Source organism: Falco cherrug, chromosome 1 (assembly GCF_023634085.1).
Source record: "Falco cherrug isolate bFalChe1 chromosome 1, bFalChe1.pri, whole genome shotgun sequence".
NCBI classification, from domain to species: Eukaryota; Metazoa; Chordata; class Aves; order Falconiformes; family Falconidae; genus Falco; species Falco cherrug.
Genome location: NC_073697.1, coordinates 75,211,795 through 75,228,482, shown reverse-complemented (window position 1 = coordinate 75,228,482; position 16,688 = coordinate 75,211,795). Strand labels below are relative to the sequence as shown.

The 16,688-nt window shown below is 37.5% G+C and overlaps 1 protein-coding gene across 4 annotated transcripts in view; it reads left to right on the top strand.

Annotated features, from left to right (window-relative positions):
- The window catches only part of CCSER1 (coiled-coil serine rich protein 1), a 713,303-nt gene that overhangs the window by 544,849 nt on the left and 151,766 nt on the right, over positions 1–16,688 (top strand). The window lies entirely within an intron of this gene.

Genomic DNA, 16,688 nt, shown 5'->3' with positions numbered 1-16,688 from the left:
TTTAGCCTGCTTAATAACATTTCTTTCATTTTTGTCCTTTAAAGCAGGTCTGCTACTGGCATTTATATAAGGTCCATTTATTCGTGTATTTGGTTTGTTAATTCTTTATGAAGCTCCATATTTAAAGAGTGTCAAGGTAATCAAGTGATATGTACCCTATAAAAATCAATAATTATAAAAGTAGACAATTGTCTTCTAGCTCCTCCTGTTTACTAGCACTTGGCTACAAAGTTCTGAACATCAGGTCTGTACTGTTGCCTTTTATAAGGCAAAAATAAGTAATTGTACTTGGTTATTTTATTACATTTGCCAGATTTATGATCTGCATGTTGCAAATGAGGAAATTGAGAGCAGCTGTGTGGCTTGCCCAGGGTCATACCTGAAATCTGGCAGTTTTGGACATTTTCTGACTTGAGATGAAACCATTAGACCACTTTACGTCTCTGGGGAAGTGCATGGAGATAGTGCACTGGTCACACAGAAACAGAAGTTTTGCTGTTGATGTCAGTGGGTCAGAATTTTTCTCAGGCTGCTTGGATTTTTTTCCACCTTGTTTGTGTCTAATGAGTCTTTATATTGACTGGCAGGAAGGATCTATGTGTACCCAGAAGTTTATTGGAATAAAGGGCAGCTGCTAGCAGCTGCATTATGAAGAGAAGGAGAAAACAGAAGGTGAAGCTGAAAGCCAAATTACTTTGATCAGGACCACAATTTACTGCCTCTATTAATGCATAAATATTTCTTGATTTTTTGAAGACGGCCTCAAAAAGTATTTTTCTAGCACTGAACGAGCAAAATTATTTTTTTATTTGCTAGCAAATGTGTCCTGAATAGAGGAGAAACATATTCTTGTTACTGAGATAGTATCATTTTAGGGCAGGTATTAGGCTCTCTCTTTACTGTTCTTAGTAGGCCATATCTCACTGGGAATTTTGAAGTTTTAACTTACTGGCGCATGGATCTCATAGCAAATAAAAAACATCTTCTTTTCAGGTAAGTGCAGATGAAGGAAAAGTGCAGACATGTAATTAATCTGACAGTAGTATTTTGCATGAAATTATGAAGATGGCCAGTTTCTTTAATACTTTTTAAAAATCTGTTTGTAGATGGGAGTTTTCAGTGCTTTGCTATTCTCTGGTTACTGTAACTTTAATGATTATATTACTATCCTGTAATACTGTGTTCATACAACAGAAAACTAGCTTCATTAATGTTGAAGTTTTATATTTGTTTGATGCAGAAGGAAGTTAATCTCTTTAGGTCTCATTTCTAAAGAAAATCTAAACTTGGAGGGGGGAAAAGTTAAGATTCTGACTATTCTGTTACTTAAATAATAAATAAATTTAAAAAAACAAATCTGTTTTCCATAATAGATTGTGAGAGATCCACCCTTAAAACAAACAAAAAAATTGTTTCTGAAGATGTGTCTACAGCTTTAAATTCTTACTGGTGCAAAGGATATCATACAGGTTGCAGTTTAATGATTCTTGCTGGGGAGCAGAAAGGGTGACTGAGCCTCCTCTGGCTAGTTTGGGCCTCGGCATGGTCAGATATGCTCCTATGGCTTCCATGACATCATGGGGATGAGCTGTAATGTTTCTCATCAGGTTTATGCCTCTGGCCTCATCTTTGACTATGATCCTAGTCACAGGAATTAAATCTTAGGAAACTCGTTGCTTTCCCATAGAGAATTTTGTCTTGTAATTTCACAGAAGAACACTGAATCCCTTAGAATAAAATTGCCATTGTCGCTGTGATTTTGTAGAATGTGCAATGTTTGATGAGCTCTTTCAAAGTCATTGGATCATGCTCTTTCTCCTTAGTAGCTGCATTCTTAACCAGCAATTTTGGTACTTGAGATTGGGGCTATGATTATATCGTGCACAGATAAGTTCAGTTTGTTGGGAACAGAACATTCTCCACTGTTCTTTGTGTCAGTTTATATCTCATATAGAATAAAAACCGTTGAAAAATTTCCTTAAACTTATGATTTTGAAAACTTTAGTTACCCAGCTCCCCAAATAATTTGCCATCAATTACATTTAAAATTATCATCAGTTGGAAATGGGAAATGGAACTACTTCTGTGACAGACGGATTGAAAGGTTTTGTCCAAATAACCACTTCATGCCTATAATATATCTGCATCACTCCATAAACTCTATTTACTGTCATGAAAAACAGTTCTTTAGTGTAGTTATCAAAGGAAAAAAAATCACTTTGTGCAGTGAACTCTTACCAGCATTGGGATAATTGCGTTTGATAGTTATATTTGTGTATTGAACGTGATATGGTGCCCATCTAATTCTAGATTACTGTCTCTCAGAGGGATATTAAGAAAAGAGATAAATGTTCTTCTGCTTAAAATTTTGTACATTTAATTGATTATTTTAGTTCTTTTAGAAAGCTGTTCCCTTTTAAATGTTCTGTAAAGAAAAAATATATTTTGCAGTCTCTTATTGTCAGAAAATGCATATTACAAATATGCCACTGTTATTTTGAAATACTCTTACAATGTATATTTTTTTACCAAGGCAGTCAATTCATCATTACACTGAAATAACAGAGTGTTTTACCTCCTGATGTTTAGTGCTATAGCTACATGTTCAAGGTCATTCTGTCTTGGATGGATTTTTTGTTTTAAAACATACATAGCATTTTCATTTAGCTAATTCATGATCATGCAGTCTTCTTTTTCTTTTCCCTTTCCTTTAGTTCATTTGATAAAACTTGCCAGGGAATTCATTAAAACTTAATTCACAATACAAATCTTAAGTCTGCTCATTCTCTAAAGTATAGCCCACCATCAATTCTTTGTAGATCTGTCCTTTTGTGAAGTAATTGCATATCTACATCCTTTATTCTCACACTAGCCTGGGCATTTCCAGAAAGCACAATTCATAATTGTCCCCCTGAAAGACTAGTAAGTTCAAAAGGACCAGAGATAAACAGTATACTTGACTCTTTGATTTGTTTTAAAACTTACTTTATCCTGTGATAGCTGTGTACAGCCTATGCAGTATGTTAAGCCTATTACCTAGAGGTCCGGGCCAGGAAAAAAAAATTTAAAATATGCTTAATCACTTAATTTTGAAAGCATTAATAATTTCATCAATGTCAATGAGATTACTAGTGCTAAAAGGCAAGTGGGCTTATGTCCTGCAGTGGTGTGAAAGTTCTGAAAATATTTTTTTTTTTAATGACCAAAAAGAATCTCATAAATACTGTTATTTTTAAAACTATTTTTATGAGTTTCATATATATATGAAAATCTCATATATATATGAGAAAACTTGAGTTGAAGGAGTTCTCCTGGTGTTTCAAGCATACTTTGTTTCCTACCTGATTTAGAAATACAGGAGAAGGCCTTCTCCGAAAAGCCGGTCATAAACTTAAGTGTAGAGGATTCAGCTTGTTGTATAATACCAAATAGGATGGGTTTGGTTTTTTTAAGCTACATGTTCTTTTGGTTCATAGAAGTTCTAGGAAGTGGCTTCAGGATGAAAAGCTAGTTCTGCAGGGGCTGAAATAAATCAGAAAAAGAATTCCCCGTAACAGAACTCATGCTGTTTAATGGCCCTTAAGTCTTTTCTTCAGTCCTGACACAATTTTGGATTCCTTTCAGTGGTAAGATTTCTGATAGCTTCCATGGCATCCTATATGCCTCAATATGGTTTAAGTATATAAAGGAAGCATGTTTTATATTTAAGCATTTTAAGTGTGAGTATAATTAATAATGCTGCAAGAGCCTTTATGACAAACTTTGTTCTTTCAAAATGTATTTGTCACTGTGACATCTCTTTTCAAAGGTGAAGTGAAAGTGAATTGCTTAATGAAATAGTAATTTTTAGATAAGCCTCTCTACCCAAAGATGTCCCTTTGGAGTTCAGGAATAATAACCGGGCAAGGACCGTGATTTTATATAAATTATTGAAGTTAACATGGTACTGAAACTCTGAAGCACAATACACTAGTATGTAACTTAGAGGACACTTTTGTAAAAAGTTAATTAGGTTATGTGCAAAAATAGAGTATTAAAACACCATTAGTTGTTTCTGCACTTGACTGTCTGATGTAGTAACAACTGTTTTTCCCTGTCAAATATTGAATTTAAAGTTCCAAGTTATTATTTTCTATTTTTTTAACCACAAAAAGCAGCTTATCTTTGATAAGCTAACAGACACACACACCACACACACCCCCTACACCCCACCGCCCCCAGAAAACTAATCAACAAATTGTTTCCATTGGTCCCAACAGATGGCATAATCAGTTTACAAATGTAAATGCAGTGATCAGTGTACATTATTAAAAGTGTAAATTTGTCTTTAGCACTGTTCTACATCTCTTCTGTTCATATCAAAAAACAAGTCAAAACTCTGTTGTGATATAGAAACATTATTTTTGAGCCATGTCTTAAAGTGTTTGTTAAAACTTATCTTTGTGAAACCACATCTGTTTGCTGCAGTTGCTGCTGTTTCATGAAGCACTGCTAGGCTTGACCATTTGGGAATTTATTAAATTTGTTGTGAAACCTGCCTTTCTGATTAACTGCTTATGTTCACTCCGATTAGGATCTCTGAAGAGGCTTAAATGGGAATCCTTATGTGTGATTTTAGGCTGTTACGAGCAGGGAACTAATGTGTGGCTGGTCTTTTACAGTCTCAGTTGCTGACCTATGTGAAATGCTCTGCCATTGTACAATCAATCATTTTACTACAGGGAGAAAACAGCACACTGTCTTCTCCCTCTGTAAGAGCTTGCCTGGGTTTTAGTGTTCCTCAAAACAACAAAAAGCTGGGGCATAGTTATTCTGTAAGATGTAATACCTCCCCCTACTTTTCTCCTCTTTCCTCAAGGATTGCCTGTTGTCCATACCGAATGTGTGTTTGAAAAACGATTTACACACATCAGCATGTTGACTGTATGGTTGCTGTCACATTATTCTAAATCCACTGTGTATGAGAATATATTTAGGGGAGCAATCACAATTAACTCTGTGTAATCAGATGGATCCTGTCAGAAAGTGGGGAAAACGAGGTATTGTTTTCAGAATAATCTTTCAGAACTGCTGGAAAACCTGCTACATGAGTGGGGAGCAAGGGTAAATGTTTGAAATACAGAAAATTTAAGTAAGTGAGAATCATAGGAATTTACACTCTCATCCACGGCTGCTATCTAAGAGTGGAAGTCGGCATCAGCTTACTGACTTCAGATACTTCCAACATGTGGCTGGATAGTGGCTGCTACGAAAGCATGCTAAAACGTTCTAGGTCCAACACAGAGCAAATGTGAGTCCCATTTCCATTTGTGAATGGAACTGGACAGTACAGATATACTCAAAATTACATGTAAAAAAAAATACATGTTCAGAGTTCAGAACACATCGAGGGTAAACACGGAGGTTTGTATCTTGCCTGATCCCACAATTGTTTATTGTAACACTACTGTATGCTTTGTCTTTCTGGCTCAGAGCATTTGCATCTTACAGGTGGTATTTCAATACTGCATTCATTGAACTGCTCTTCATTGTAAACTGACTTCCATCCGGAATTTTTCTTGCCTGGGAATCTCTAAGCACAGTGTAGTTAATTAGTTTAAGACTTTAGGACACATTCCTTGGATTCCCTTAAAAATAAATAATACTTTGTCTTTGTATTACATGTGATAACATGAAAAAGAGAACTGGCACTTTCTTCTCTTTCATTATCATGGTGAAGGTCAACTTAAAAAACAACTTTAAAGCAAAATTTATTTCAGAGACACACACCCCCAATCTAAATGTATTTATGATTTATGGCAGGTGTTTCAGCAATTATTACTAATTGGAAAATTAGATGCTGTTGCTATAGCAGCATCTTTATTCACTAATTGGTTTTGGCACACTTTAACTAGCACTAGCTCAGCTACACACAAAGCTATTCAAATGAGACGTGATAGTTTGTATGGAAATGATGAGCTGGTGCTGTGAGTCAGTACATTAACCTTCCACCTTTGTGGCCCTGGACACAGAGTAGGTCCTCTCTGGGAGCACAAGCAAGACCTTGGTGGCCTTGTCTGTGTTAGTAAAGCACAAGGAATCAGGAAATTGGTGTAATTCTGAGCTATAGTCCTTCAATTCTAATTCTTCATTTCTATTTTGACTGTTATCAGTTGCTGCAGTGTCAACACACTCATGTGATTTTTCTGTTTCAGACTCCTTTGCAGCTGGCTCGATCTCTCCAACGGAGAGCACATTGTTGCATATATTTGGGTGGGTGATGTATTTCCTTGCTGATCTCAAAAATCTTTGGCTTGTCTTTCCTTGACATGTCTGGTGCTTTTTCCTTTGGTTCCCACAGCGAATATTTGTTGGGGCTTGGGTCATTGAAGTTACCTCCATGTACAATGTAACATTTATTTTCTGGGCAATTTAGGTTTTCCTTTGAGTGTTTCTTTGCATCTGTTTCATAGTAGGATGGGGTTCCACTGACATGCTGCAAACTGTCTGGAGGATTTTCATACTTTAAGCCTCTTATTCCATTCTTGAGCTTTGAAAGGTAGAGCTTGCTATACAAAATCTTTGTTGTGTTTTTTTTTTTTTTTGGTGTGTGTGTGAAGATTTTGAAGTCTTCCAGGTTAGTAGACTTTGAAAATGAACAGTTTTGAATCTCTTTGTTTCCCCATGCCCCATCCCTACAGTTTAGGTGGCATTCCCATCCTACCCTTCTTCCTGTGACTGCAGGTACCACGTGAAGGGGGCTTAATAGTAACTACAGTTCCTCGACAGGTGTTATCTCTTCACCATCCATTCTCTGCCTTTTCCCTGTTAGAGTCTTCCTGAGTTTCTGAAAAAGAAGTTGAAGAGCTTCTCAAAGCAAGGATAGTGTGAATTGTTTCCCTGCTGTATGTCTGATTGAGGAAGGCATAGTGGCAGTGTGTGTCCACTATATATTCTGTTGGAGAAAAAGAATATTTGTGTTTTGTAGGCTTAGGTACATGAGCCACTTCAAGAAGTTTCACTCCTGTGTGTTCACAAAGATTTTGAGTTACTCAGAGTATAGTTAGAGCCATGCCTCTTTTCACTGCACGGTAATTACGTGATTGTGTGTCAAACAAAATACTGAAATGCTATGTGCCATAGAATTGCTAATATTTTTTAATTCTCAAGTATGATTCTTAGTGGGTAGTAAGATAAACCATTTTGATCACATGGGTTTCGCTTCAAAACATGCAATTCTATAAAGATGGGACTTCTGTTTTGAAGGTGTTTCATTTGGGCAGTGAGTGATCTGTAAATGAGGATTTAATTTCTAAATTTGACATTAGCTATTATTAGTCATGCCTTGGCAGCTTTTAAAATAACTTTTGCAGTTATAATTTTTTGTTTGTTTGTTTTAATGAGATTTGTACTTGACAAGAAGTACTCGGAGGTCCAGGTTCTTTGATGGGATGACAGGTACCCCGTTGATTTCCCTTTATATGTCAATTTAAATGTTTATTAAATTGGGAGACAGAGAAAATGTGCCCTCAACCCCCAGGCAGGCTTCTGCATGTATACTTCATGCTCTTGGTAATATTTCCTTCTTTCTAGTGTAGACATTCTCTAAAAGGAGGGGGAAACATTTTGAAAACCCATGTTTGTCATTAACTCTACCACTGTCACTCTAGGACAGTTTTGTCTGCCATCATTAGTTGTTAATAGCTGGTGTCCTTTCTTGACAGTAACATAGCCTCAAGGCTATGTAAAAAAGAAAAAAAACCCACCTGAAAATAATAAGGAAAAGTCAAGGTGACTCTCATCAGTGATACAGAAAACAAACAGATGTGTCCTGGTTTCAGCTGGGATAGAGTTAGTTTTCTTCTCAGTAGCTGGTGCAGTGCTGTGTTCTGGCTCTGATGTGAGAACATTGTTGACAGCACACTGACGTTTTTACTTGTTGCTGGGTGAGGGTCAGACCCAGTCAAGGGCTTTTCAGTTTCTCGGGCCCTGCCAGCGAGAGGGCTGGAGGGGCACGGGTTGCTGGGAGGGGACACAGCCAGGACAGGTGGCCTGAACTAGCCAAAGGGATATTCCATACCGTATAGTGTCATGCTGAGTATGTAAACCTGAGGGGAAGAAGGAATGAAGGGGTGGACATCTGGAATTACGGCATTTGTCTTCCCAAGTAACTGTTATGTGTGATGGAGCCCTGCCTTCATGGGGATGGCCGAACACCTGCCTGCTGATGGGAAGCAGTGAATGAATTCCTTGTTTTGCTTTGCTTGCATGCACGGCTTTTGTTTTACCTATTAAATTGTTCTAATTTCAACCCCTGAGTTTTACATTTCTTTCTGATTCTCCTCTGCATCCCTCTGGGTGAGGGGGAGTGAGTGAGCAGCTGTGTGATGCTTGGTTGCTGGCCGGGGTTAAACCACAAGATGCTACTGTCATTTTTATGTTACTGCTGAAAACTTTGGTATGGCATCAATTCCCATGTATAAGTATGTGTGTAACACTGCCCTCACTCAGAGACCTCTTTTAATATCTTGCCTTCTCATACAAGTTTCAATTCTACTGTGTTTAATAACCTCCTTTCTGATAATTATGATTTATTCATATCTAATCTTATCTGTTTTGTAGTAGCCTTATATCAGTGATTTGGGTGTTATGAAGTTTCAATTAGAAGACTAGACACAGCTTGAATGTATCTCCAGCTGTACAAAGCTGCATTAGATGTTGCTGTGAATCAGCTCTAATCAAATGCAAATTTCAAAGATGCCCAAACCTAAACCCAAAGCATCTTCAGCAGGTTGGAGTTCAAAATAGAAATGTCACCTGCTTTATTTTTAGTTGTGTATGGAGCTGTGTTTATTAGAAGTAATTTCCACACAGCTACTAGCATCATCCTTATGCTGTAGCTGAGATCTCCTTGACTTTGGCATTGTTATTTATTCTAGTAAGAGAAGTAGACGTTTTAGTCCAGCAACATCTACCCATGTTTCTCCATTTCTTCTGTTTTCTGATTTTCATCCCACCACCCCACCTCTTTTTCTCTTGTTGTATGCCTCAGTGATGAAGCTACTTAGTAAAATAGATACATATTTTTTTCCTCAGAGCCTACTGTCCATTCAGTAAAAATTTGGAAGTTGTTATTATGGCATAGGCAATACCAGTAAATCTAATTATAGTAATGAATTTTAATGCATCAAGTGCTAAAAAGACTTTTCTATATTGGGACTGCATAAAAATATTAGTTCAGTTGCGGAGTGTGGGAAGGAAGAAATGTTTGGAGCCAAATTAAGTTTCGTTATGCCACACACCCCTTTGTGTGAGGCATGCAGCATTGTATTCTTAGGGAAATATGCATTAAGATCATCTCAGGGCATCTGACAAGAAACAAAGGCAAGGGACTGAGCTGCATTCACAATGTTTTAATGTAGTTCTAAGGCATTCATTTGATTTGAAAGCACTTGAGTAGAAGACGTTGGAAAAAATAACATTTGACTGAGTATTTCTAGATTAATTTTGAGGAAAGGACAGGACTGAATGGAATAGAGAGAGTGTTTCTGAAAGGTTTGCCAGCCGTCAACACTGAAGAAAGTATAAAATCAAGTAACAGAAACATTCAGGTGGTAATAGCACCACACAGGTTAGTGTCATGATTTAACCCCAGGTGGTAACAAAAGCACCACGCAGCTGCTCCCTCACTCCCCTGCTCCTCCCCAGAGTGATGGGGAAGGAAATTGGGAAGGGATGTAAAAATCAGGGGTTGAGACAAGAACAATTTAATAATTGAAATAAGAACTATTATTATTATTGTGATAACAACTATAATGAAAAGGATAGAGAAGCAGAGGGGAATGAATCCAAAGGGAAGGGAGAAAAGAAAAGCAATCAACAATACAGTTGCTCACCACCCACTGGCCGATGCCCATCCAGCCCCCGAGCTGCGATCGGCAGACCCCAGCCAACTCTCCCTGGTTTACATACCAAGCATGACATCCTATGGTATGGGGTACCTCTTTGGCCAGTTCAGGTCACCTGCCCTGGCTGTGTCCCCTCCCAGCTCCCCGTGCCCCCCAGCCCTCTCGCTGGCAGGGCTAGAGAAACTGAAAAACCCTTGACTGGGTCTGACCCTCACCCAGCAGCAACCAAACCCACCCGTGTGCTGTCAGCAGTGTTCTCACACCGAACCCAAACCACAGCACTGCACCAGCTACCAAGGAGAAAATTAACTCCATCCCAGCCGAAACCAGGACAGACAGTAACAGAGTTATTCCCTGTAGCCATGTTTAATGTTGTGTTGTGGTTTTTTGCAATAAACTCCATAAACAGCTAAAATGCTGTTGAAACACTATGCTAAAAGGCTTTTCTAAAAAGATGACGGGTAGTCCTACATTACATAGAATGATAGAATCACAAAATTATTTGGGTTAGAAGGGACCTTTAAAAGATGATCTAGTTCCAACCCCCTGCAAAGAGCAGGGACATCTTCAACTAGACCGGGTTGTGCAGAGCCCTGTCCAGCCTCACCTTGAATGTTTCCAGGGATGGGGCATCTAGCACCTCTCTGGACAACGTGTCAGTATTTTTCCACCCTCATCATAAACAAGTTCTTTCCATCTAGTCTGAATCTACCCTCTTTTAGTTTAAAACCCTCACACCTTGTCTTACTGCAACAAGCTGTAGTAGAAATGTCTGTCCACATCTTTCTTATTAGCCCCCTTTAATTATTGAATGGCCACAATAAGGTCTCTGTGGAGCCTTCTCTTATCCAGGCTGAATAACTGCGTCATAGGAGAGGTGTTCCATTCCTCTGATCATTTTTGTGGCCCTCTTCTGGACCCGCTCCAACAGGTACACATCTTTCCTGTGCTGAGGACTCTAGAGCTGGACTTCAGGTAGGATCTCACAAGAGCAGAGTAGAGGGACAGATTCATCTTCTTTAACCTGCTGGCCACGCTTCTTTTGCAGCCCAGGATACAACTGGCTTTCTTGACTGTGAGTGCACATTGCCGGCTCATGTCCAGCTTTTCACCCACCACTACCCCCAAGTCCTTCTCCACAGGGCTGCTCTCAAACCCTTCATCCCCCAGCCTGTATTGATACTGGGGTTGCCCTGATTCAGGATGTTGCACTTGGCCTTCTCAAACCCCATGAGGTTCACACAGGCCCACTTCTCAAGCTTTTCCAGGTCCCTCTGGGTGGCATCCCATCCCTCAGGTGTGTTAACCACACCATTCGGATTCGTGTCATCTGCAAACTTGCTGATGGTGCACTGAGTCCCACTGTCTCTGTCACTGATGAAGATACTGAACAGTACTGGTTACATACGGACCCCTGAGGGACCCCACTTGTCACCGATCTCCATCTGGACATGCCGAAAAAGCTGAAACTCTGTATTGCTCAGATAAGCATAAGTCAAATTAACTATATATATATGTATATATGTAAAATTAAATGAAATCAAAGCCAAGAAACAGTTAACAAAGCTAAATATAATAGCAAACTCCCATGATTGACCATCTGTTCAACAAAGAATCATATTTTATTCTATTAATTCAGAAGCTGAAAAAAACCCACATCAATCAGGCTATGGTTTAGGAACAGGAATAATACATTTTTTTGCTGTTTTAATTTTCCTGCTGTTTGTTTTGGTTGGGTTTTTTCCAATTATTATTTGTAAGGTTCAACGGGAAAGATGCTCTTATCAACCTATTTTGAAAACAAAAAAGAAGGGTTTTCTTTTTAAGGGAAAAGAATACACAGGGAAGAGAATTGTCTTCAGGAGCTTAGAGATTAACACATTTCCTACCAGGCAGTTTGAAGCTTGTCACACTGCCCATAAAATAAAAATCAAAATGACATGTGTCCAGAATCTTGTCCCTTTTCTTGTATGGTGTGTGGTTTTATTTATAATTTGTTTCTGAAATGAAGCTGAATCAACAGTCTGAAAAAAAATATATTTCTATCTGTTTGAAGGATGTTTTCTCCTTCCCTGCCTACCTCATCTCCATCCCCCTGCAGTAGTCTTTTGTTGTAATGTCAGCATTTATCTGTTCAGTTCAGGAGTAGTAACACTGTTTCATGAAGGCCATCAAGTACTGATCTGATGGCAATTGCTTTCATGCTAATATTTTTTTCATCTCCTAATATCTATTTCTTTTCTTCCTTGCCAGTCTTGCCTTTTGCTTGTGTATAATCATGCGATTTTTTTAGATAATCCTTGTTTTTCCTGATTGAGCCATCAAATTAATTTAACTCATGTTACTTGTGTTATCATGCTATTCATGTTACCTACTTGCTATTTGTGACAGATAAAATTAAAATGAACCCGGTTAAATAAGAGCTTTTTAAAAAATTCTCATACAGCTCGAGTACTGTGAGTGTCTGACTTCATGTGAACAACACATATATGGAAAAAGAGCTCCACACTATATTTGAGCTTGCACAAGACGAAAGTACTCTCAAATGTGAAAGATTTCCAGTGACTTTTGGTCAGACCTCTAATGTAATCACATTGAAACCTGCAGTGGTAATCACTTTCATGGTGATTTGTACAAATTCCATATTCACCCCTTGAAAATAAGAAAATTAGTTTGTCTTGCTGGGATATTTCAAACATAGACTGTTACAGAAAATAGTATACAGAACTGTGGAAGTATTTATTTAATGTGGCAAAGCAAATGTTGCAGGTCTGCACATTCTAAGTATGTAGATAGGTTTGCAGTTTGTAGTTGGGAGAAAAGTCTAAATTTCACACGCTTATTGTTCATTGGCCTGTAATTCTATTTAGCATTAACACGGTTTTGTGTGGTTTTTTTTTTTTTTTACGAAAGCACAGGAGATTGGGATTTTTTGGTGTTTATTTTTAGAAATAAAGGAGCGCTGTGGAAATATGAGCTGAAAAGGCAGCGGTAAACATGTGCTTCAGCATTAGGTTTTGACTAAATTAAAATGGCAATGTTAATCTCTAGGCATTCCATTAAGCTTTATACAAACATTTACCACAGTGTCATATTCTGATGTAGATATAATCATCCAATGGCCTCTGCCCTTTCTCTAGTGAATTTTTAATTTGGGGGTGGTTAAGTTAGAATTCATTGTTAACACCTGGCTTTGAGCAGGAGGGAGAGCTAGATGACCAGCTGACGCCTCTTCCAAACAGAATGGTGCAGGTTCTGTGATAATCGGTCAATAGGATGTGCATACATCTACACCGTGCACATTTTTAAAGTGTTACTTGTATGTTCTGGATACACTTTGTATACATGTGCATATGTGCATATATGAAGCCAGTTTTGTAAACAAAAGTGCAGCAGCTATGAATGGGAAGTAAAAAAAATAATAATTTCACAAACAAAATAATTTGCCTTTTTGCTTCCCTTTGAATCAAGAGTTTTCCTGTGATGAAGCAGGGAGTAATTTAGGGTTAAGTAAAATCAGGGTTTTTTTTTAAAAAAAGCCCTCTGTATCCATGTCTCGGAGTTACTGTTACTCGGATATTCCTGGACAATATCAGATACACCCACCAGGTGTTGCTTCCAGCCAAATGGTTGACATAAGAAATTACATCCACCCATTAGAAAGTTAACGCACTCTGGGAGGCAGTGAGGTACCTATTACTCTTTAAGCCACCTACAGTCCTGTAATACCAGCAAAATATATTTTTCTGACATAAAAAAAAAATATTAAACAGTGAGGTTTTTATTTGTCTGTGACACAATCTAATGTATGCGACAATTCATTGCAGAGAAAGCTTCTAATTGTCCTTAAAAGATATGCTAAATTGACTTGCTGTGTAATGTAGTTAATTCCTTTTTTTGTTGTTGATGATAATTTTAATGGGGTCTTTTATGTTTGCCAAACAATGGCTGAACATCATGTTGCAGAACTGGGTATCATAGTTACAAACAAGGTAGAAGCAGACAAAAAGTTCCCAGTTTTACAAAAATGAGTGCAAGAGGATCTAAATACATGCTATCAACCTGGATCACATTGTCAGCAGAAGAGCGACGTTCGGCTGATGAGAACAAGAGAAGGGGTGGAAGCTGACCAAGTACTGAGGATGCCCAGCAATTTCAGTCTGAATTTACAAAGGACAGCCCTAAAATAGAAACACTTTTACTGAAGTGAGTACAGTTAATAAGCCCTAAATGAAAGATGTCAGTAGCCAATAGCGCCTAGGGGATTTGTAAGACCAAGTTCATGAAAGACTTAAATAAGCAAAATAGGGTATATTTAAAACGACTTGTACAAGCTTGAAGGCAGCAATAGCTAAATTCAAGTTCTTTTAAGTCAAGTCCCCTGAGAGGGTAAAGACAGACAGGTCATAAAGTGATTCAGAAATCATAACATCTCTAGCGTGAATGAGATGTCTGCAAATGAGTTAATATTTTCCTATTTCATGGACTTTTTTACTATGTTTACAAATTACAGTGTTATTTTTTTAAATGGAAGAACAGTATTTCAGCAGATGTTGAGGCATACAAATTCACAATTTATAAGAAATTTCCACGTAAGCAATTTGAGCAGATTGTTGTTGCTAGTAAGATAGTGGCAAGGAAGCATTCAATTAACAAATTCAAGCTAGCTAGTTGGATTATCCATTTCAAAAAATTATCCTATTGCTATCATGTAAGGGACTGTAGGTACCCAGAAAAACTATTACTGCCTTGCCTGATTGTATCTAGATGTAATGTAGTATGTATAGTTTGGCCTTATGAGATTGCAATCCAAAATGTGGTGTGAAAGTGTATTTTAGGATCTTTCACTTATATGTGGAAGCAGATTGCTGAAAAGTGCATGTAATTGTTGGTTCAGAGTTGAAAATGTGCCAAGAGACTGCTACTAAAATATTTATTGATAACTTTAAGATGGAAATATGTCTTTCTTATTGAGCTATAACTCCAGTTTGGAAGGTGTTTGGAGGAGGAACATATTTGTATTAATATACCTGTAGACTATGGAGCTGCATTTGCTTTTCAGGCTATTTTCTTTTAGTAATTTTGTTCATACCTGGGCATAACTTTAAAAAATATATATATATACGTGGGATTGCTGTGCTATCACCTTCAATTGCACATAGCTTTAAATATTTTGGAGTTGTAAGAAGGCCTTGTGGTATTTCAGGCCACCTTAGGAACAAAATATTTTTTTCTTGTTTCTTCATTTAAGGTAAAACACATTGCAATCTGAAATCTAATAAAGGAAAAAGACACAAATGACAAGCAGTTTTTCATCAGAGGGATTGTAAAGACAATGTTGGGTGTTATTGAAGTTGGATAATGCTATAAAAGAGATTAAGTTGTAAACAATTGCTTGTGAAAAGTAGTGGGGCTTTTTTTTGCCTTTTTTTCTTTTTTTTTTTTTTTTTTTTTGGTAGTATTTTCTAATCTCCGTCTGAAAGGAAAAAGATTTCCTGTTTTGCGTGAGTTTTGCTTTAAAGTCTTGGTCTTTGTCTTTAGTAGTACTACTTTGACTACAAATTTTCATTTATATTTATGCAGATGATTATTCTTCCAGTGTATCAAACTCTCCACCCCTCTGTATTCAAATGAGCATTTCTTCAACTTGTCAAAATGAGCCTGAAGGATGGATGTTTTCTACTAAGTAGAAGTGATTTCAGCACTTAGAATTTTAAAGGGGATTTTTTTAAAATGAGAAATGGAGTGAAGACTAAAAGACATTATATGAATTTCACGTGGAAAACAGGGAAGAGCTATCCTAACAAACATAAGTCCCGTTGAATCATCTCACACAAATATAGGTGAAGTGACAAAAGCAAGATTTTCTATAAAAATGGAAAAAATCTTAAAAACAAAATGAGTGATCTTCCATGAATTCAAATTAAGAAACTTGCAGCAGACATCTCAGGCATTTATGGAAAAATAAGTGGTGGGATATTAGTACCAAGGTGAGGAGTCGAGTAGGGAGTCCCATGGTAAAATCAACTGTTATAAATCACTTTCCAAATACATTTGGAAGAGGCAATACTTATGTCAAGGGGGCCTTGGATCATGTTATGATAACTTAAAGTGACTTTAAGAGGAGATACTGGAGAGCTAGATATAGGTCTTAGGTTGTGCAAGGGCTTTTGAGGTATTTGTGCTCCGAATGGTTGAGTGTGCACAGTAAAATCCAGTGAGCAAGAACATATTAATAAATTTCTTGCACCTAAACTGAAACTGTGGAGAAAGGGCATGAAGTTGGGTAAAGACTGCATGTTTTAGAATGTGGTGGCACCATAATATCTGGAGACCTGCTAATGTCATTATATTGAATTAAGTATATTTTTTAGAACCCTTTAAGAGTGACATTGCAATGGAAAAGTAGTAGATCCAAGGCAGCCTTTAATGAACTCAGGAGCAGCAGCACACTACTCGGTGCATCATTTCATTGATGTACTCAACCAGTGAAGTGCTGCACGATACAAGTGAAAGCTGTCATATCAGAGCACAGCTTACCATTTTAGTATTTGCTCTTTTTGTGAAAGGAGCATGTTTTGCCCTTATAGGAGAATCTGGTGGTGTTCTAGCAGTTTTTTCTGTCTCTGGGAGATCTTACATATCAATGGTATTATGCCATCATGTATTGACGAGGACTTATCTTTCAGAAATCTTGTAAGATCACTTCAACAATTTATTGTGTAGTAATAACTAAGATTTCAGTACAGCTTGTCATTTAAGACTGTGCTTTTTATTCTTAGCAGTGTTGTGAAATATTCT